The 21,452-nt window shown below is 40.9% G+C and overlaps 1 protein-coding gene across 11 annotated transcripts in view; it reads left to right on the forward strand.

Moving 5' to 3' along the window:
- The first annotated feature begins 2,610 nt into the window (after nt 1–2,610).
- ENOX1 (ecto-NOX disulfide-thiol exchanger 1) overlaps nt 2,611–21,452 on the forward strand; it is a 368,503-nt gene continuing 349,661 nt past the window's right edge. For 4 of the 11 annotated variants that reach the window (XM_071805734.1, XM_071805720.1, XM_071805749.1 and 1 more), the window contains exon 1: nt 2,618–2,886. The gene's annotated coding sequence lies outside the window, so the exon portion shown is untranslated. Of the gene's footprint in view, nt 2,887–2,987; nt 3,132–3,526; nt 3,548–21,452 lie in introns of those variants that run through there. The other 7 variants (XM_065851685.2, XM_065852027.2, XM_071805780.1 and 4 more) reach the window with 5 other exon arrangements.

A 21,452-nucleotide genomic window follows, 5' to 3' on the forward strand; every position in this document is an offset into this window, starting at 1 on the left:
TCCATTAGGGGAAGATTGCCTGTGAGCCTCTTAGTGGATAAATAGGAATTTACAGCTTTCAAAAATTCTCTTAAAGCTTGCAGGATCCACAGAAGAAGGAATTACACATGACTATTTTTGAAGCTTTAAAAGGTCCAGAGGGCCTAATTGTGCTTTCAGATATGTCTGTGCAGCTCCATTTGAAGTCTCGGGATACAATGCATGCTTATGAAAGAGTGCTAAAATGAATCCCTTTTTAAATTAAAAAAAAAAAGATCCTTCAGTTATTAAAAAATTAGACTGAAGTCTTCAGGGTCAAGCCAACAACTTCGCAAGAGCTATTCAGAATGTAACAAAGTGAGGTCTTGGTTGGAACCAGGCATTGTACCAGCCTACAAATAGCAAATCAATGCTGAAAGTGTTAGTGAAAATCATGCAAAGAACGTAACAGCTGTTTCTGCAGATTTGTGCGTGTGTGTTTGTGTGCACACACTTTTACAGGCAGTTCTGTGAAAAGGAAGGAGGGGACAGCCCTAAATTGCCGTAATGAAGTAACCTTATCAAGTGGTTTCACACTTCGGTCAGCTATGTTAAACAAGACCAACACTGGCAGAGATATTTTCTTTTACCTCTGTTTTATATCAACCAATACTTATGCAACAATCAAGAAGGGTGTGTTTAAAATGTCTGTGTTGTTGTATGTGTGTGTTTCTAAGTACAGTTGCATTCAGTGTTAGGAGAAAGAAAGAGATGAAGAAGCAAATTTAAAACAGATAAAGGCAACAAACTTAAGAAATGTACTCAGACACTGGAGCCTGTGTGATTTTTTCAACTAATCCTTGATTTTGCAAGCTAATTCACACTACAGGTGATATATGCATTGTGCCTAAACTTCTCCATGAGCTTTCTGCATGCTTTTCAAAAGGTGCTTGCTTAAGCATGAACAGGCTTAGGGCCTGTGCTTTAAATGACTGAAAAGATGTATTTTACTGTAAATAAGATAAAAGAAGATGCCGAAGTTATAATCATGTCTTACTTTCATCACAACTACAACTAACAGAAATGCCTCCAGCAATTTCTCCTTTATTCAGCTGTTGGTATTGCCACTAAAGAACAATGCAAGAACAAGTCAAGTAATAAGCAACCCACATCTGCACAGCTGGGCCAAGAATGATTCCTGCTCCTTGGCAGAGATAGTTAACACTTACCTAAACCCGTGCATTAATTTCCACGTCTCATCCTCCACGTGCGTCCTTGTGTTGCTCAGTATAATTTATGTCAGTATTATTTGTTGTCACTTCTCAGACTGAAGTTGTGACACTAACCCTACCAGCCAAGGGAAAAAAGCCACACACGGAGGCAACACTAGCCAGTATTGTTTAAATCAGATGAACCCAGTGGTGTGGAAATTGCTTCTGTTGCATAAGTGTGCTTGCTGGTAAACCCAAACCGACGGGCTGGTGAGCATATATAACTAACCAAGTACCTGTGGATGTAACTCTGTACCGCTTTGGTGGAAAAAGTACTGTGGAAAAAGAGAGGCAGGTGATTTTTTCTATCAGATTTTCTTCCTACCACTAGAAATCATAGCTGCTGTGTGCAATATTTAATATATGATGTTAGTTTCTGCCTTTCAGACATAGCCACTTTTCACTTACCAACTAATAGTCACCTAGAAGTGTGCTGAAATATATTATAAATGGGCATACAAAAGCTTTCTCTGGCACTAAATCACAACTGTCTCTACAGAGGAAAGGGACTGCTTACAGCATCCCTGCATGGTAATTCAGGCCGGGGCAAGAACAGGATTTTCCTATTCAAATAGTGGGAAGAGTTCAGATTAGCAAGTATCTTTTGCAGGAGCTGAGATGGGGCCACAAAAGGCTTTGTTAGGTCTCTGTTCAAGATGAGAGGTTCAGTGGTGTCTTTAGGAGCAGTTCATGGCTTTGGGGAAGCACTTGTTGCCGCCAGCCTCTCCGGGCCCAGCGCCTTGTCCGGGGACAGCTGTCCTTGGCCACCTGCCCCATGGCTTCACAGAGGTCGGGTGAGGGCAGGTACTCTAGCCACACTTGAGGTTTGACTTCTGTCTGAGAGATGAATAAGCAAAAAAATCAGATGCTGTAGCAAGGGTTTCCCGTGATGGATGCTGGTTTTAAGCCATGGCTAACCGGGTAGTGTGAACCTCTGCAGACAAGACATGCAACCACTTTCCACAGCCGGATTTTCAGAGAAAGTACCAATCCCATCGGATAGTATGTAGCTCCCAAACCTGTCCAGAGTGCTGTGAACAGCACCCAGTCATGTTTGACGAGAGGCCTCGGGGAAAACTTTGCTGCAGGATGCTCTGCCGGGGTTTCCAGGAGCATTCCCGGCTTGTGGGGCGTCCGCGCCCGCCGGCGACCGCTCCAGGGGCGGCACCCGGGCGGGACGGGGGAACCCGGCCCGGCTGCAGCCTCCTCGGCGGGGCCGCTGCCCCCGGGACGCCGTGACGCCCCGAGGCTGCTCCCGGCGCTGGGCCGTGCGCTCCCCGCCCTCCTCACCGCCCCTCTCCCCCTTCCTCCTCCTCCTCGTCCTCTGGGAGCCTTGCCTCCCCTGCACACCTGCCTCGCCATTTGTCGGCGGCTTTGCTAGGAGGGGAGAATTTTCCCTCGGTCCCTTGCAGCATCCCTCCCCGGCACACACACTCACAATCACACACACAGACACACGCACACAGACAGAGGCACCGCGCTGCCTGTGTATCGGCGGCCGCCGCCTCTCCGGACCCCCGCGCCGCCGGCCCCGCGCTCCCCGCCGCCGCGGGGCGTCCTCCGCCTGCTGCAGCGCCACCGGACCCGGCAGCCGCCGAAGGGGGGCGGCGGTGGCGGCGGCGGCTCCCGCTGCTCCGCGGCCCCGCACTGGCAGCCGGTAGGTACGGCGGTCCCGCGGTGGTAGCCCTGCCCGGGTGGCTCCCGGCGCAGGAAGCGCTGCGGGGAGACGGAGCGGGCGGGGAGGGAGGAGAGGGCGGCGGGAGCAGACGCTGCCCCGGCCCCGCCGCAGCCTCGCCGGCAGCGGCCGCCTCGCCCGGCTCCGGCCCCGGTCGCCCGGCGCCGCGGGGCTGTGCGCCGCCCCCACCGGTGCCCGCCGCACCCCCGGGCACTGTCTCTCCCCCGGTGAGTCAGAAAGTTTGCTCTCCTGGGCGCCTGCTTTTTGTTGTTGTTTGGGGTCCGCCTGTTTAGGGTGGGTTTTTATTTTCCCCTTCCCGCTAGCGGGCTATTTATTTATTTATTTATTTAGATTTTTTCCTTCCTTTTTTTTTTTTTTTTTAATTGCAGTTGCTGCTGCAGCGGCGGGAAGGACGGGGCTCTCTCTCCTGCCGCTGCCCCCTCTGGGGACAGCCCCGCAGCCTCCCGCGGCGCACGGGCGTGGGCGGGCGGGCAGCGCACCCTGGGCAACCGGGGTCGGACGCCGGGGTCCCTCCCGCTTGCAAACCCTGCTTTCCCCGCAAGAGTTAAGTGGCTGCGGCTGCCAGGACCCCGGCAGCCACCCCAGCAGTTTGCAGAACAGTTTTTGGTGGCGAGCTCAGGAGGTGACTGTCCCATCCCTCTCTTCGTCTTTCTCCCCCTTCCTTGTGTGAGTGCTTTAAAACAGGTTTCACCGGAGCTGTAGGTGACAGGATCTCGTTGTGCGAGCGGTGGGGGACAGGGGGAGCGCTGGGCACCGTTTTATCACTAGCCCTGTTACCCTGTTGTTGTAGTGGGTTGCCAGCTGGGGAACAGCCGAATCCTACCCTGGCGAGGGGAGGGATTGGTTGTGGGTCGTATCCATCTCTCTATCTCTTGTTGCTTTGATCTGATCGCTAGAAGTAGCTTGCTGTTGTCTGGGATGAGAAGGTGCTGCATTTCACTCTCTTGTTCTTTAATTCTAAATTTGTTTTTGGCGAGGACTCCGGGTTTCTGAAAGGAAGGTTAGAGGCTGAATAAATCCATCTCTGGGCAGGAGAGACAAGAAGCTCTCAGATGCTTAGTGAGAATTGTGTGTCTTCTATGTTGTGTGTTATTACTTTTTTTTTTTTTTTTGAATCACTGGAAGTTCTGCTGTAATATGTCAAAAGCTTTGATGTCCTTTGCAATGTACTTCATTCATTTTTTTCCTCAAATGTAAAATGGAACGATAAAATGCGTAGACATTAATAAATAAGTTGAAAGGACTTTGAAATAGTGCATGTTGTGAAATTGCAGATATACATAAAAGAGTAATAATTACTCTGCAGGTTTTATTTAAAATCTTTTCTTCTGTGGCTTTGTGCTGAAGTCTCTTCACCTGACTCTCAGCTTATAAGTATGATTGTTTTCTGCCGTTGAGGTCTCTCATCATGTTATGGGGATTCCTTGATAGGCACCCACATTTATTTGGTTGTAATAATCTTTTAATCTCTTGTTTTACAAAGACTTGCTACTGTAAAAATATGTGAGATTTGTTATTGTGGCTTTCAATTTTAGATATATTTTCCTGATGCTTTTATTTATTTACTTACTTACCCTTTTATTTATATATTTATGTTACAACCGCAGGGGGGAGGGGAAGAAAGAGAGTAAGGAGTTGCCTCTGACTCTTCTGTCCATCTGAATGTGCAAAGCATGATTACATAAATAAATTAAGGCACTGAAACAACCCTGAGCTGAATTCCAAGAACAAAAATGACTCCGGTGTGTGTGCTCACCCACACCAGGCGTTCTGCAGCATGTGGTATTTACAGAACTTGCAGCGTACAGTAGCTCTTGAGTAGTAAGAGAACATTTTGTATCCTCAGAAGCAAGAGAGTCTTTGACAAGCCGGCAAAACTGTAGATACAGTTGAGGAACGTTGATACATGTGTGAGTGCGTGTGTATATAAATATCACCAGACTGCTTAAGTTCATTTTTCCTCAGGATAGTTTCTCTTCCTCAACCTGGAATATATACATCCCTTCCCCTGAATTTTGAGGCATTTTTCACTCTTCCTGTCTGTGCGCATTCATTTTAATGTTAGCTTTAATCTCTCTGTAAAATATAAAATAATCTAGTAACAGATTTAGAAGAGTCTATTGCCAGGCAAACCAGGCAATAGATCATGAAATCAGACAATAGTATTTTGTTTCCTAGCAACCCCCTACTGCGAACAGAAAACAAAACGATGGTGAATGCTTCTACATCATGATAGCTCTATGTGGAAACATCCAAGTAGTAGGTAGAGAATGGCTAATTGTGCTGTGAGGTTTGCCGCTGTTCGTTTCAGCTGCTTTGTTAATATTTTCTTTTTGTAAGAAAGGGATTTGCCAGGGTAAATGCAGTTAAATAGTTAAAATTTCACTATACTCTCTCAGCTTATTCACAATGTCTGTTAGAATGAAGTGGGCACAAAATTAAGTAGTAACTCTAGAATTTTTGCCAATAGGAGTGATTTGAAATACTCTACTCTTATTGCTGGACTATTTCTAAATCTGTGCTATTACAGACCCTTGAAAATCACATTTATTGTCTCCTGTATCCAGTATGCAGTACCTTTTTAGACTTTGTCTCATTAATCATCCTTTAGGATTGTGTTTTAAAACTACATTTGGTGGAATGTACCAAACAAAAAATCCTTTGCTGCTCACAGGAATGTGAAGTAAAATTCTAAGTGCTGCTTTGCAATGTTTACGTTCTTGGGACCCAGTTCACCCCTTCAAAAGAGCCAGAGCTGTCCCAGTGCAGCGGGATCAGGTCCTAAGGAAGAATCTTTCTAAAAGTGCTTTTGACAATGCAGTAATTCCCTTGGTTAAAGTGTCTGAGCGTTGAAATGGCATCTCAACCCTGGACCAGTCTCAGATGCACTTTGTGCACTGCCATCTATCTGAAAATAATCCATTAGTGCAAGGTGTGGATTTAAACCAGGATCTTTGCTCGCTACCTGTCAGGTTGTAGACTCCCGGCAGGTGTTGGTGCTTCGGAGGCCATTGGAGATGCTGAAATGCAGCAGGGAAAGAGAAGTGCGGTCACACACATGAGTAGCTGTATGTGCAATGTATCAGAGGAGTTTCTAGGCTATTGCCTCTTTGCCAACTTTCTTTTCTTTGTAGGAGAAAGTAGCAGGAAGTTGCCCATGGAGTTTTACCTGCAAGTCTTCTGCTACCCAGCAGTAATTACAATGGTCACACTGTAAATAAAAACAGTGGTAGTTTTCCTATTGGTTGCACCAGTGAATCTGTGAAAGTGAAGGTATTATTTCCATCTGGGAAACTATAAAATCACAAGAAAAATTTGCTGTGGGGCAGACGACGAACTTAACCGTGTATGCATTATTAAACAACAGTATTTGTGCTAGGCGTGGGAATAGTGTTCTCTGAGTGACTTTGGGGTTCATGATGATATTTAACAGATCCAATATGCAGTCACGTACAATTTATTTGTATTGCCTATAGGTATTTTTCTGGTTCATCTCGAGTACTGAGGTGCAAAAGTGCTAGAACAGATGCCACTTCCGTAAAAGAGAAGGAAGTGGAATGGTCAGAGAATTTTATAATTCTCATAAATATCAATGAGCAGCTACTTTCTTGACTATATTTGAAATCATGCGTTTTAGTGTCATAGCATGTGTGGATGGTTTAGTTTAGAACATGTTAATTGAATTTTGGAAGGCTTTATGGTTTGAAGGGAAGCAGTTATTTTCCAATTTTTCTTCTCCATTTCTTTCTCAAATGGCACACCTCCCAAACCTCAAATCTTACAATTAGGTAGTCCGCAGATTAAGCTTGGTATAGCTGCCTAATTGCAGTCCCCACTTAGCCTCTGCTTGTGTTTACCAGGCAGCAGAATGAAGGAAGGCAAAGAAAACAGAAAGTACAAACAAAAAACAAAGGGGAGAGAAAGGCCGTGAAGTATTCTGTGTGTAAACAATGGAAGACATTTGGAAGTGATTTTAAATACTGTCCATGAAATTCCTGTTATGCCAACTGCATTCATTGCTGGTGATGAATGTAAAAGCTTACATCTGTTGGCATGTGAGTTGGTGGCTGATGGAAATAGCCAACTCATGACCAGAGCTAAAGACTAGTACCTTATTCTCCCTTCTCCCCATTAAAAATCCATATTTTGAGGAACAGCGAGTTAAGTCCATTGCATTTAAATGCTTTTGGTAGACATAAATTAAGAAATGGGCAGCTTTGTTCTCTCCGTTTAACTGCACAATGATGGTAGCAGCTAATGAGCTGACAGGGAAGGTGCTGCATATCTTACTGAGATACACGTACTATTTCAATTTTTCAAAGGGCTTTTTTTTAATCATTTTTCAAGAGGGAACTGCAGCAATGAGAATGTAGAGTGACTTAGTGCATGTTTAAATCCTATAGACTTAATGGTTTCTCTACTCTTGCATATTTACTTAGGTATTTATTTCCTATTCTAACTTGAAGAAAGGAACAAAAGCATGATGTCAATTTTGGACTCTATTGAAGCTTCATTTTTAAATCCTGTAACATAAAAGCATTAAGCTGTCAATTCTTGCCAAATACGGAAAATAAACCGTCCAAGTGATTACAGAAACTGAGAATTTGGTTCAGCAAAGCACTGACATGCCTAACTTTTTTTGTTTGTTTGTTTAAAACATATGCTTAAACTCATCTCTGCTTGCTGAGATCAACTGAATGGAAGCATGTTAGACATCTAATTAAATGCTTTGTTGAATAGGGACCTTGAGCAAAACCTATAACCTTTGAAATGAACATGTTTGCTTTCAAGTAAACAAAACTTAAGGAGAATTCCGAAAGGATAGTAGAGTGAAGGGAACAAATTTAGGGAAAGGCAAGTTCATAGGAGTCTCAAATTGGGAACGTACTGATGGGTAATAGCAATGCTGGAAGGGATCTAGAATTAAGACCCAGCAGGAATTAATACATGAGTCTGTAGTGTAACTTGATTACAGAACAGCATGGTTTGTGGTTAAGCTGACGAGAAAAAGGTACCATGTCCATGAACAAAGAGGTGAGATTCCCTTTTTAGAAGAATCTGCTATGAACACATCTGAAAACTCTGAATATTGTACCAACAGGAAGATATTTACAGTTTGAATGAAGCTTAGAGAGAGCAACATAATACTTGAGGGTCTGGAGGAACTAGATGAAGGGAAATATTAAAAAGTAGACATATTTCTAGGCTGGCACTGAATGCGGGAAGATAAGTTAACTACGTGTAGATATTTGAAATATATTGTAATAAAAGGAATCTGGGGGTGTGTGTGGGGGTGTCTTTATGTGGGAGAATACCTAGGAATAAATTGAGAAATCAAGGAAATAAAAGTTTAAGATGAATTCTGGGCAAAAACTTAGTGACGGAAAAATGTGCTGGAGCCTATACTAGTCCAGGTGTAATGAGAACCCCTCATCCCTCTTCAGAAATCTAAAATAAGAGTAGGCAAGTCACTAGCAAATGTACTGAAGGAGGGAATTCTGTGTTTTCCAGGAGACAGAGTACAAGATGTAGCAGCCCTTTTTCATGTCTCTGTTTCACTCTAGCTTTAGCTGAAGGTTACATGAGAAACTAGGTCAGATATTGGGCCAACTTTCCTCAAACCAGACTGTTCGTGCTTTGGCCAAGCAGCTTCCAGTGAGAAGACAGTTGGCTTTGATGCTTTGATAAATACATAAATTGGGACAGGGCCATCCTATGGGCTCAGGTTTTGCCATAGCTGGGATGGTGGATACACAAGGATTGGCTGCAGTAGATTTTTTAGTAAACAGCTCTGAGATTTTTTTGTGTTTTTTATTTATTTTTTTGTTTGTTTGTTTGTTTTCCCTTTTGAAAACAATGAGCATACTGGGGTGGTGTAGAGGGCACAGAGGTGACAGCTTCTTGTTTGTTGACAGTTTCTGCAGCATTTTCTTTCATCACCGAAGGATACTTACTGCCATCAGGTAGCAGTGATGGATAGCGAGTACTGCTGCTTCCTTCCAGTGCCCACATCATGATGCCCTGAACTCGTAGCAACTGTCTCCTGTGATCTGGCTGGTCTGTGTGTGGTGTGAGTCCTGATGACTCAGTGACATGGTTTTGGGAAGAGGCTGAGACATGTGGATGACCTTTCCCAAGGTGCATTACTCCCTCATCTGTTCAGGCTAGGAGACAGCTCAGTCAGGGAAAATGCAGATTCAATATGTAGTGGCAATTTCCTTGGGGAGCTCTTCGCTGGAATGATGATATTACATAGGTTTCTTGCAATTCATTTTACTTGCAGCAAGTACTCAGAAAAAAAAATAAATAATTGTGCAGACTTGATGTCATCGGGGAATGTTTTCCAACAGTCATGGCAGTTGCAGAAGAGGAGGTGGATTTCTGTTTGCCATGCTTTATGAATACCTGACAGCCAACTATTTAAACAAGGCCTATTTTGGTAGCCACAAGGTAAGAACAAGTAATTCAGAATAACCCTTCCTTGTGTGATAATGATTAAAACTGGTGAAAGCTGGTCTGAGGTGGAGCTTCTTGGTGAGATTGACCTTTGGTTTAAGTACTTGATGGTGCAAGAAAGGGTTGTTTTGAAATTGTAAAAGACAAGTTTAGGTTTCATCTAGGTTTTCTGTGTGCAGAATAGGATGGAAAAAGCTGGTCTATTAAAAACCAGTAGACTCCAAATACACCCCAAGTAACTGCTTAAAAACAAAAACTCTGATGCGTAAGCCAGATTCAGCCCTTGCTGGAGTTTGTCTCCAGGGACTGGTTGATAATGTTGGTGATAGAGATCAGAGAGAAGGTTGAATGAAGCTGGGGGAAGGTTGTTTTTTTTCAGCAGAACACGAAGATTTAGACTGAAATTGTTGTCAATGCATTGCTGATATTAGAGGGACAGTTTGTTGATGGGTAGATAATTTGTTGATGGATGGATAAGGCAGATAAAAGGAACTCATACAACTGAGTGGATCAAGCTCAGTAGTTGCTGGCAATGAAACTGGGTAAGATTGGTTTATATTTAGCACTACTTTTGTATGTTAATAGTGCTTTTCTGTATGTGTTTAAGATCAGAGTTGTTGGATGGAATCCTTTAGACTGAAAGATACTGTGTGTGAGATAGCAGGGAGAAGCTAGGTCAACGACAATCTTAATTACAATTTGTTTTTCTTACTACATTTTTAGATATTTTTAGAGCTACGTTAAATGAGGCTCTAAACCATTTTTTTATACAGGTATTTTAAATATAGTGTTAGCATTTAAGATGTGAGGTTTGGTATACTAGATCTCATCAACATACAGTGAGGAACAGTCCTTCCCTGGCCAAAGTGGATAACATACAACTATTTTGGTATGACACACTGGCTTTATGTAGATTTTAAGGGGGTCTGTGCCCTACATACAGTGTAAAAATGCATCAGGATGTAGCAGCTCTGACTGGGGTACAATACAGTGAGAGTTTAACAGTATATTTTACAGCTCTGTTTAGATTTACCCATACCTGTTCGGAAGCATTTACCAGAGAAGCAAAGAAGACATGAAATAGAAGTAGCTGATAAAGGCGTGGAGTGAACTTAGGGAGGTGGAATGCAATAATGAGAATGAGTTCGTGCTCTTAGAACGGGTGCTGGTACTCGTGCCCTTATGAGGAAAGTCAGGAAGACTTTCAGCGATGACAAATAAGTTTGTTTCATCTGAAAGTAGCAGATTGCTTCCTAATATTTTGCTGCTCTGACATTCTGTGAAATTGTGTTATATCCTAATTCAGTTGCTCCTCTGCATATAGAATAAGAGCTTGCTATTTTCTACCGAGTGAAGCGGTTCCTTCTCATTCCACAGTGATAGTGGCCTGTATTTCAGTGGCAAAGATCCACATACTAATCTCTTCTGATGACTTATGATGGATGTTGGCATTACTTCAACATTGACTCAGAAGAAAGAGTTGCATTTACCAAATAAGTGATCCACTTACTTTATTGAGAGTTTTCCTTGGAGGTGTGACCCTTGCTTAGCAGTGAAAGCTGTGGAGATCACAACTCAGGCTAATAGAGTTATAGATGCATCAAAAAAGTGTGTGTTTATGGTCCAGTGCTGGCTGATACAGATGATGGGAACCTGGATGTAAACAAGCACTCTGTGTGGATTTACTAGCTGTAAATAGGTGGTCTGTTCATGCATCCTCGTGCCTCCTCTGCACCTGCACATCTGGCTTCCACCGTCTTCACACAGAGCATAAACAGACTTGTCGGTGTCAGGCTGTTACGTGTGAAAGCCAAAGACTTAAAAGCCCTGGAAAGTGTGTTTGATTTAGAATCTTTGTGTTGCCTTTCCATTAGCTGCCCTAAAATGAACATCTCTTAGATTAACTTTATTTTAGCAAATGAAGGCACCCTTGGCCAGTTGCTTGGTTCAAGATTATTAATATCTTAACAGGAAGCAGAAACACTGTTTATGCTGATGGCTCTTTTTCTGCAATGTAATCTCCCATTTTGTATGAACCAGATAGCCATTACCATTTTATTTCATTGACAGCCTGTGAGAGAACATGCATTTCCAGTCCCTAGAGGGAGCTGGGCTAAACTTGAGCTGATGCACTCCAGGTGACAGGCTTGGTGTACTGCTGCCAGTCCACTTAGCTATCCAGTTTCTTGCCAATTCTGTAAGGTTAATACTATTACAGAAAAAACATGTGAAACCAGGTGCTGTGCGTGTATCATTAGTTGGGTTTTGCAGTTTTATTTTTCATGATGCATTTGTTTAACTTGTGTATCATTTTACAGAACATACGTAATGTGTAGTTTATGTTGTTTTCTTTGCTAAATAGAAGGCGTCTGTAATTTCAGCCTGGGAAGGAAACTATTAACATTTTTAAAGTAAAAGAGAAAGGCTGAAAAATTGGAATTATTTTTAAGTTTCTTGGAAAATATTAAGGGAGATTATGTAACTGCATAAAGTCTCTGGGGAAAATGAAAGAGAAGGCTCACTGACAATAAAAGAACAGAACAGCTGCTTAATGTAATCCACTCTCCATGGGTAGTGATGAGAAGGAAGAGAATGGAGAACTGTACAGTCAAAGTAGGCTTCATTTGTTTGAGTCTGGAAAGAGGCAGCGCATCTGACAGGGCAGCTTTGTATAAGGCCAGCTTGCCAGTCCCTCACCTAAGTGTACCTTTTCCATTAAAACAAAGTTGATTCTGTGCGGTACTATATACTACAAATAAAATACAAACGATAAAAGTAATAATTTTCAGGGTCATCTTGCTCAAGAACAAAGGGAATAGTGTGAAGCAAGTCAGTCAACCCACTGTAATCAAACAATTCTTCTGTACCTCAAGTATAAATGTTACTCGAGTAGCTAGACAGAAAAGCGTAGTGGTCATCTTGAAATCATGCAGAAAATCCGCTTCTTTCGGTTCTTCAATGTCAGATGAGCTGTCAGATGAAACTGAGTATTGAATTGAAAGGAGAAGATTGAATTTGGTAATCCTGAAAATGACATGCTTTGACAACCCTGTCATCATTGAAATATGGCTGTGATGATCACTGAAGTCACTGTTCTAGTTGTTTTAGTGGCTCTTCAATGTCACTTCATTCTAGAGGAATCAGTTTGTTATCAGGGAGAACGAAGAGCAATAACCACTCCTATCTTAAACACTAGGAAGACGAAGACTTCAAACTTTGTAAGAAACTTCCTTTTGCACTAACATTGCTGTCAGCATAACAAAAAATGAACAATATAGGGTGAGATGTAAGCCTGTGTGTACTGTCCTTTAACAGATACTAAATTCACTGTTAAATGGCTGAAGGAAAAGGGAAATGCAGAGCTGAAACCCCAAACCTATTATAAAATAAACAGCACTTCCACTAATGCAAGCTGGTTCAGTGGATGTGAGAAGTGTTCAGATAGTGGCTCTAAGCATCTGTGCAAGGAGGGATGCAGACCTTTGCAACGCTCTCTGTCATGTCTCTAAGGGATACCGTGGAATGGCTGTGTGACAAGGAGGTGTTCTGTAAGTGCCTGAGGAGCAAATGTAGTAGTGGCAGAAACAAACTGAAATGAGAACTTCTGAAGTAGGTTTGTCCTGATGCTGAGTTCATCTTGGTGAGTAAGAGCCATCTGTGTAATTAGGAGTTGGCTGGAAAAAAGATTTTATGCTCCCTTCTTTCAGTTTCTCTTGGACATCCTCTAAGGAAGATCTTTGTTTTTGCCTCTACTCTGTGGTTCTCAATAATGCAAGTTTCTTGAAATTGAGTGCGACTTTTGTAAAATGAAAATTATATAGCAAGATACTTCTCAGAGAACTGATGATCTTAGGAAGACAACTAGTGATGGTGTCAGGGTTTAATCTCAGCTGGCAACCAGGACCATGCAGCTACTTGCCCATCTCACCACCTGGGATGGGGAGAGAATCATAAGGGAAGGGAGAAGCTTATAGGTTGAGATAAGAACAGTTTAATAGGATAGCAAAAGAAGAGATGATAATAATGGTAATATGTATACAAAGTAAGTGATACACAGTGCAGTTGCTCACCACCTGGTGACACCCACCTTGTCCCTGAGCAGTGATTGGAAACTCTGGTTCTGTACAGCTGATCCTAGAAGAGTGGAGACCTGGACACCAGTTTGCACTCAAACATAATTGCACCAAACAGTCAGTCTTGGAAAAGAGACTGCCCCAGTCTTGAACAGCTAATCCCAGGAGAAAAGACTGAGCTGGAAATCCAGATCTAGCTATATATGGAACATGATGTTGATGGTAGGGAATAGCTCATTGACCAGCCTGGATGTCAATCTAGGTGCTGTCCTGTTATGCTCCTTCCCAACTTCTATGTGCACCTGCAGCTGGAAAGTTGAAAAAGTCCTTGATCTCCTTGTCAACAGCCAAAACATCAGTAGGTTCTCACATTATTTTCATACCAACTTCAAAACACAGCGTAGCTAGTCTGAAGAAAAAATTAACTGTACGAGGCAAAGGCATAGGAAGTTCAGTGTGTTATTACATTGTTCTCATACTGAATCCAGAACATAACCAGTATGAAGAAAATTAACTCGATCCCAGCAAAACCAACACAGATAGTTTCAGAAAGATTTTGGCCAGCTACAGCCTGATGACACTTCAGTTCAAATCAAAACTTTCTTCCTCTAGCTTGCAAATAAATTACACCTAATATTTGAGAAAAATATTGAAGGAGGCATCGGCATCTGTAGGAGCTGAATGACAAGATTAATGCTTTGAGTGACGAGGAAGAACAGGAAGAAGTCTGACATATGAGGAAAAAAATCTGCAATGCCCACAGTCAGTAAAAGTATTAGGCTGAATATTTTGCAAGAAATAACAAGTTTAGGAATTTTTTTCTAGTTGCAAGGATGCAGAAGGGTCCTAGAATGGATTGTCGGGCTTTTTCAGTTGAAGTCTTCAAGAACACAGTAAATATAGCTGTGCTGTCTTTACATAACACAACTGATCCTGTTATATAGTTGTTTCCAGCTCTACTTGTCTGTGATTCTCACCAGACCTTACAGTGAGTGGGATAAAGGAAATGGGACAGTCAGGAGGAGTGTGGTTTCATAACTTAAACTGAAATCCAGATGATCAGTCTGTTATCCTGGTTTGTGTCACAACAGTGGAAAATGTAGCCATCAAGTTATAGCAGACACTGGCTGTTGAACATGGCTGTTTCAGCCTTGAAAATATTTTCTTCCCTGCCCAACCCAATGTGGAACATTTTGACATGTTACACTGTTAGGCTTGAAGCATTTGATAAATTCACTTTTTCACACATGATCCCTTGCTAAAACAACTTCAGGTTCAGGGCTGATTGTTGCAGAAGCATCATAAAGCATAGGTAGAGAGAAAATTAATCTGTCTTTAATAAACTCATATAGATACATCCCAAGTTGTTAAAGCACAACTAAAAATAGACTAAAAGGATGGTAGACCAGACTGTTTAGAGACTTGAGACTCAGGTATGACATTTTTGTGTATCTTATTTAGAACTGCATGCTTTCAGTTTTGGACCACATTGGAGGAATAATCATGTTACAAAATGAATTCAGTAGTCTGTGGTTTGTGTTTTAGCTAGTAAAAACTTTACGGACTTCTTACAGTATTTCCAGTGGCTGTCTTTGGGCAGAGGAAGAAAGTTGTCCGAGTTATGGGAAGTGTGTGGGGAAAAGAGTACTGGAGTAATGGACTCCAGTTTCTGCTCTTCTCCAGATATTCACTCCATAGCTAACAGCAAAAGCAGCATGTAGACCAATAGAAATAACAAAATATGCAAGGAGTACCAGAATGCAAGTTCTCTTGGCAAAGAATTTTGAAGTCTCCTAGGAAATAAATTTGTTCCTGTGCATTATGTGTTGATGGAGATTGTGTCTTTTTTACATGAGTCACATGTATCTTCTAAGATGCATGTGGCCAGATTCTGATCTCCAATGATTTATATTTCGAGTAGGAAATATTCATAAGTTATACTACAATAACAGATTACAATCTGGTTCTTATTTTGCAGGATTTGAATATGGTTATAAAAGGGATATTCATCTTCATTTTCTAAATGTGCAGCAAGTTATCTAATTAATCCAATATTGTCTTCATTCTGGAGGAGGTTGTTTAACTTGAATTTCGTTGTCAAATACCATACAGACAAGCTCATTTGGTGGTAGCGTTAACTAATGATAGAGTTATCCAGATATACAGTTCTATCGTTAACTTGAATTACAGTGTAACTCCAGTTTTCAATAGAGAAAGACCACATAGCTGAAAGGAAGAAAGCACGCTATTTTTGCAGTCACTATGCAATTAACTCATATAACCTCTGTCCTCATCATGCTTTGTGTAAGATCCAGGGTGACCAACTGTAGGTCACTTACATGAGAACAAAGACCCTGGGGCTGAGAGACAGTTTATTAAGATAATATGGTGGTGTGAAGAGGAACGGTCACAGGAGTTGCCAGTGAAAGTATGTCTATATTTCATGTATACTTGCGGTAAATAGGAGATGCCTGAGGTGGGATGTTTTGAATTCTGAAGGATGGGGAGAATAACCATATAAATGTGACGGAGTGAGCATGGAGCCAGCTTCGCCCTTTTTTCTGCAGTTTTTCCTTCAGTGGTGATTGTGGATTTTCTGATACAAGGTTGAGTACCTTCCATTCAAACCACGGGATGTTTATTATTCTTCTCCTTTATTCAGCCACTTATTTTCATGAAAATGAGGGGACTCTGCCCTCTATCAGTTTTTGTTGACCAATGTTACCCAAAGTTAGTGAAGAGAAGGGAGGAGAAACAGATGAAGATGCAGACAGAACATCATTTAAACTTTTTTCTCGGGAAGTAGGGCTAAAAATATTTTTTTTCTCAGGCATTTCTATTTCCAGACAGGAAAAAGAAAAGTTGAATTGAATTCTTTCATCCATGTCAAGGAATACAAAGTGTGTTGCCACTTGCTGATGCCTCAGCGTATTTGTCACTGGGAAGCCCACAGCATTGTGCTTTTTAAATGGTCTATGAAAAATGGACATACAATCTGTTTAAAACAAAATAAACTCGTTGCTTTTATCTGTTAAAAGAAAACAAAGCTGCTATGGTTTGTAGACCACTTGTTGCCCTTAGAATGTGCATAATGGCAAGTCTGGTGCATTCCTACTGGCCATAGTAAGAGAAGCAAGTTCTCCCTCACAATGCTACTTTAAACATTTCCTGTATCTAATTTTGTTCTAAAAATCTTTGATAATGTATAGCTGAGTTTGAAAGTGTCTTGCTCCAGCTCTACAAGAACATCAGAATTTTCTATCCAAAGCACAAAGAAAATGCTTAAGATTCCGTTTTCCAAACCCTTCCCCCTTCTTCAAACATTCATATGGAAATACACTATTAACTGTGAAATTCCCTAGCAACCTTAGCAGCCTAGAAGAAGGGATCCAAAACCTAGCAATCCTCAATTCACGAGAGAATTTGTACTCTCTATTGTTAATATTCATTATATTCTAATAAGTGATTTGAGAAATTCTTTTCAGGGTTTTTCTTCCTTCTTTCTCTCACTCCAGTGGTTGATTTGTTGGAACAGTGAAATATTCACTGGTGGAAAGTGGAACCCGAAGCTTCTTTCTTACCATCTCATTCTGGAAAGCGGTCAGAAAATCCACTTTATTTCATATGGATTCCTCTGCTGATTGCTTTAACAGCCTGTAATTTTTTTTTTCCTGATAAATTACTCATTGACAGCTGATATAAAAATTATTAGGACTTTATAACATAACAAATGGTTTGATAACTCTGCTTAATGAGAGAATTCCTAATTTCAAATACACGGTGGCAGTAGTATGTGCTTCTGCATGTTGTACCGTGATGGATTTTGTACCTCTTAATTCTCTTGCTTAGTAACTAAGACTAGTCATCCTAAAAGATCCAGAGGTGAAGCTCTGGTTTGCAGTGTTTCAGGTGTTTAAGTGGAGAAAATCATTCGTGCATTGCTTCAGCTCAGCCTCAGTCCCACAAGAGATAAGTTCTGGCAAAAAGTCTCACTGCTTGATGGAGACAGGACTGGACCCTGAGCTGTCAGCATTGAATGAAGCTTCCTTTGCTAAGGATGTGAATTTCACTTCCCTTCCAGCTCTGGTTTCTAGAGTAATTTTCTGGGTAGGAATGTAGAGCTGTGGTGTTTGCAGTTGTTTTGTTTGTTTGTTTGTTTGTTTTTCCCTTTAATGTTAAGCCATCCTTTCTGTATGTCTATCTCCTTAGCTCTTTTTGTCTTGCCTTCTTTCCTTTCATTTTTTAAACCCCCCTTACTCCTCATCTTTGTGTCTGTCTGTCTCATATCTTTTTTTTGCTGTGGCCTCCATTTCCTTCTTTTCCTTTACATAACAGACTTGCTATTTTCTGTTTAATGCATTGTCCTCTTTGTTACCTTCTTTTTCTTTGCTCTCTTCATCCTTTCTGTTTATTTTTCCTCTCTTTTTTTTAAGATTATTAGGCTCTGTCATAAAGATTCTAATTAATTTATTTATACAGGGTTAAGATTGTAGACCTTATTTTTAATTACTATTTTTCTTTCAGTCTATATTTGAAATTTGTCACAAGTGCTCTCTTTCTGGAATACCATTTCATCTACTCTCTTTTTTCATCCTGTGCGAGTGACAGAAATGTGCCTGTGTCATACGAAGTAAAGATGGGTAGTGGATATAGCCCAGCAGTGCTGTAGGACCACACTTAATTTCTTCATGTTCGAAGCCTTAGAAGCTTGAGCTTCTCTCAGGCTCAAGACTTCGTAGGTTGTCCTGTCACCTGAGTTCCTCGCTCTCAGAATTAGTTTTTAAATAATAATTTTGTTTCACTCTTTACATTATATGAGTCATGTAAGAGGCAATCTGTGCCCAGTGTAATAGTTTTGTACAGTTCTCAGAATTTTCATGTGTTTGCTCAAAGAAAGGTACATGCTTTTATGTGGCAATCCTTACTTTGAAGCAGTTGTTCCAAAGAAAAGAATATTTGTACCATATGGTTTCTTTATTTAGCTTTTTTGTGGATGAGTCAATTTGAAAATGTGGTTATGTATCATTAAAGTCCATAATCTTAAATTTTTTAAAAAACACGTCTTTACTATAAAAAATTGAGTGTGCAATAGGTAGTACTATTGGAAAGCTAAATGAGTGGTGAGCCAAAGTAATTAGATGGAAAGTAAATAATCTCTAAGGTTCTCGTTCCCCATGAAACTAATTTCGTATCTTATCCTTCATGTATTTAAAAATAGTTCCCTGCTAATTCAAGATGCTTGTGTACTATGTGTGTTAAGAGCACTTCAGTTCTATTGAAAGGACGGCAGGTTAGGGAGTTATTTTCAATGGGCTAATTATTTTATTTTTTTATTTTAAGAGAGGCATTCATTTGAGCAATGGAAGTGAACAAATCTAGCTGGAAAAACAGCTTGATGTGCATGCAAGGCAGCAGGTGATCAGTCAATAATTTTGTGATGGCTGATGACTACAAAACCTTTGTTTTTTTCTTTAAAGGCATATGGATTGCAGTACTTCCTCCACAAAGCTGAGCTTTCTTCCCAGTCAAGTAGGGCCTTAAATGTTGTGTCATATATAGTTTCCTGCTTTACCTCCAAAAGATCTGTGTCTTGTCAGTGACTGTACTATTTGGAATATAGATTATTAATATTTTTTTCTTAAACTAATGAATTATACCTTGTAAGATGGACAACATGTTTTACTATAGAACGGCTAAACTGCTCTGGAGTTGCGGGTCTGTTGTGCATGAGTCCGATGTTTGTTTGATGGGAGTGCAATGAGATTGCCCTGTCAACTCCATCAATATCTTGAGTACTTGTCTTAAGAGGACTAATACATGTTCATGACATGTCTCCAGGTTTCTGAGCCAAAGAAAACAAATCTAATTTCTTTTTTTAAATTTCTGTGTACATCCTGCCCTTTAACTCCTAAGGTCTTCTGTTGCCTAAAGACGCCTATTGCATATGTAGATTTCTTTTTTTCTTATTCATGGAGATGCAGGTAATGAAATGAGGCAGCAAGGCTGAAATAGCAAAGGGACTCAGGTTCGCACGTACAGCGTGCGTGGAGCATGGTACTGTGCTGACATGTGTGGAGGGATTGCACAGACTCGCTCTGGGCATGTAACATAAGTGCTCGAATTAAGAGCTCACACAGTGTGTGTAGTGCAGCCCCTTGGGCTCTGAATTGCCTGCTCCAGGTGTCTGAATATCTCTGCTGAGTGTATAGGAACCTACAAGCACAAGTTTTAAGTCATAGCGAAGTTATATGTCTAAAATAAACAGTGTAAATGTGTCTTCTCTGCATCAGATAAGGATGTCATGTGTTACGTATTAAATAGGGATGCTGACCTCTTTGGTAGCAAATTTGGAGGAGCTGATGATGTTTTTTTTTTCCCAGATCTGTAGCCTTTCAACGCAAGCTGGTAAAACTGTGGTTTTTTTGTTTGGTTTATTTGTGTATTTGTTTGTTTTGTATTTTTAATTTGGTTTGGTTTGGGGTTTTTTTGTTTGTGGGTTTTTGTTTTTTGTTTTTTGTTTTCTGTTTTTTTTTTTATGCTAGTTAATAGAGGTCTTCTGGTTTATTAACAGCAGATCCTCATGCAAGTTTAGAGGGACTGCAACTTATTGCTTATGTCGTGCTGTCATCCTCGTGGTCTCTGAAATCAATGAGGAGTTCTGTGTGGAAGAAGTCAATGCTCAGCCAGAGCCCTGCAGATTTGGTGAATGAACATCAGTTGCTATTTTTGAGAGCAGGGTAAACCTAGTCAATGTAAAAGGGAATTCTGTAACCTGTTATCTGCAGCAGGGAAGCTGCTTTTTATTAATCGATCAAGGAAAATGTTGAAAATAATTGGGAAAATGACTAGAGGGAGGAAAAAGCACAGTTAAGGAATATCAGTAGGAGGGAGGGTGACATTGTTTGTGAAATCACGCTATTCTTAAAGCTTTCATATGCTCAGTGTAGTGTATAGAAAAAAAAAACCCACAAAACAACTTTCATTTTTTCCTCCTGAGAGAAGCCATGATTTTATCTCAGTAATTGAAAATAATCTCTGAAGTTGCTCCTTAACTAAACTTACATGAACCCCTTTTAAATCAGTTGTTATCTTTCAGTGAGTTTCTCAATAAATGTTGCTGCCTGCACTTGGATGGCATGATCCTATATAGCAAATAAAGCTGAGCACATCCTATTCGTGACTCAAAGCACAGCATTTCTAGCCTAATTATGGTGGCATTTGGCAGTGGTACTGTAGTTAAAGGTGCTTGGTGGTGTTTCTGTTATAAATCGTGTGTACTTGAATGGCTTAATTCATGCCAGCCAGAAGTTCGACCTACTATCTAGCTATCAACTCAGGCATTTTTTCCACTTCATTAAAAATCCTTAAGTGAGGAAGGCAGTTTTGAGTTCTGAATTTCTTTGATCTTATCAGTTTGTCTGTCAGACTGTTTCTTTCAGAACATCTATGCCTTTTCTTCGTTTCAAAACTTTCTTCTGTGGTGCGACATATGTGGTTACTGTTCAGTGACTTGCATCCCTCTCAGCACTTTGGGTTGCTCAAAGAAAGCCATGCCTGCGAAAAGGGGGAAAGGAAACACAGGAACATATGGAATTGTCTACGTTGAACAATCTGTGTGCAATGCTGTCTGCGAGCAAAGATAATTTCAGTCGCCTCAGTTACTGCAACTGGGCAATATCAATTTAGGGACTTCTCACTTACTAGGGATGCTGCCAAGTGAATTCCTCACAGTTCCACAAACACTGAGCAATCCCTCTAGACGTCATTCAATAGTCATATCTGTCACGCTTGCATTAATACACATAAAGTATTTTGTTTTGGAAGAGATGGAAAAAACCCAAATGGACTCAACTGGATGCAACCAGCAAATGCTACTAAGCAGTTCACTCAAAAAAGTACAATGAGTTTTATGGAAATACTGATCAAGGTGGAATATTTTTAAAGCATCTCCTATTTAGAATTCTTTTTTTTTTTTTTTTTTTTTTTTTTTGGGCAAAG

The sequence above is a fragment of the Patagioenas fasciata genome, chromosome 1 (genome assembly GCF_037038585.1).
Source record: "Patagioenas fasciata isolate bPatFas1 chromosome 1, bPatFas1.hap1, whole genome shotgun sequence".
Classification (NCBI taxonomy): Eukaryota; Metazoa; Chordata; class Aves; order Columbiformes; family Columbidae; genus Patagioenas; species Patagioenas fasciata.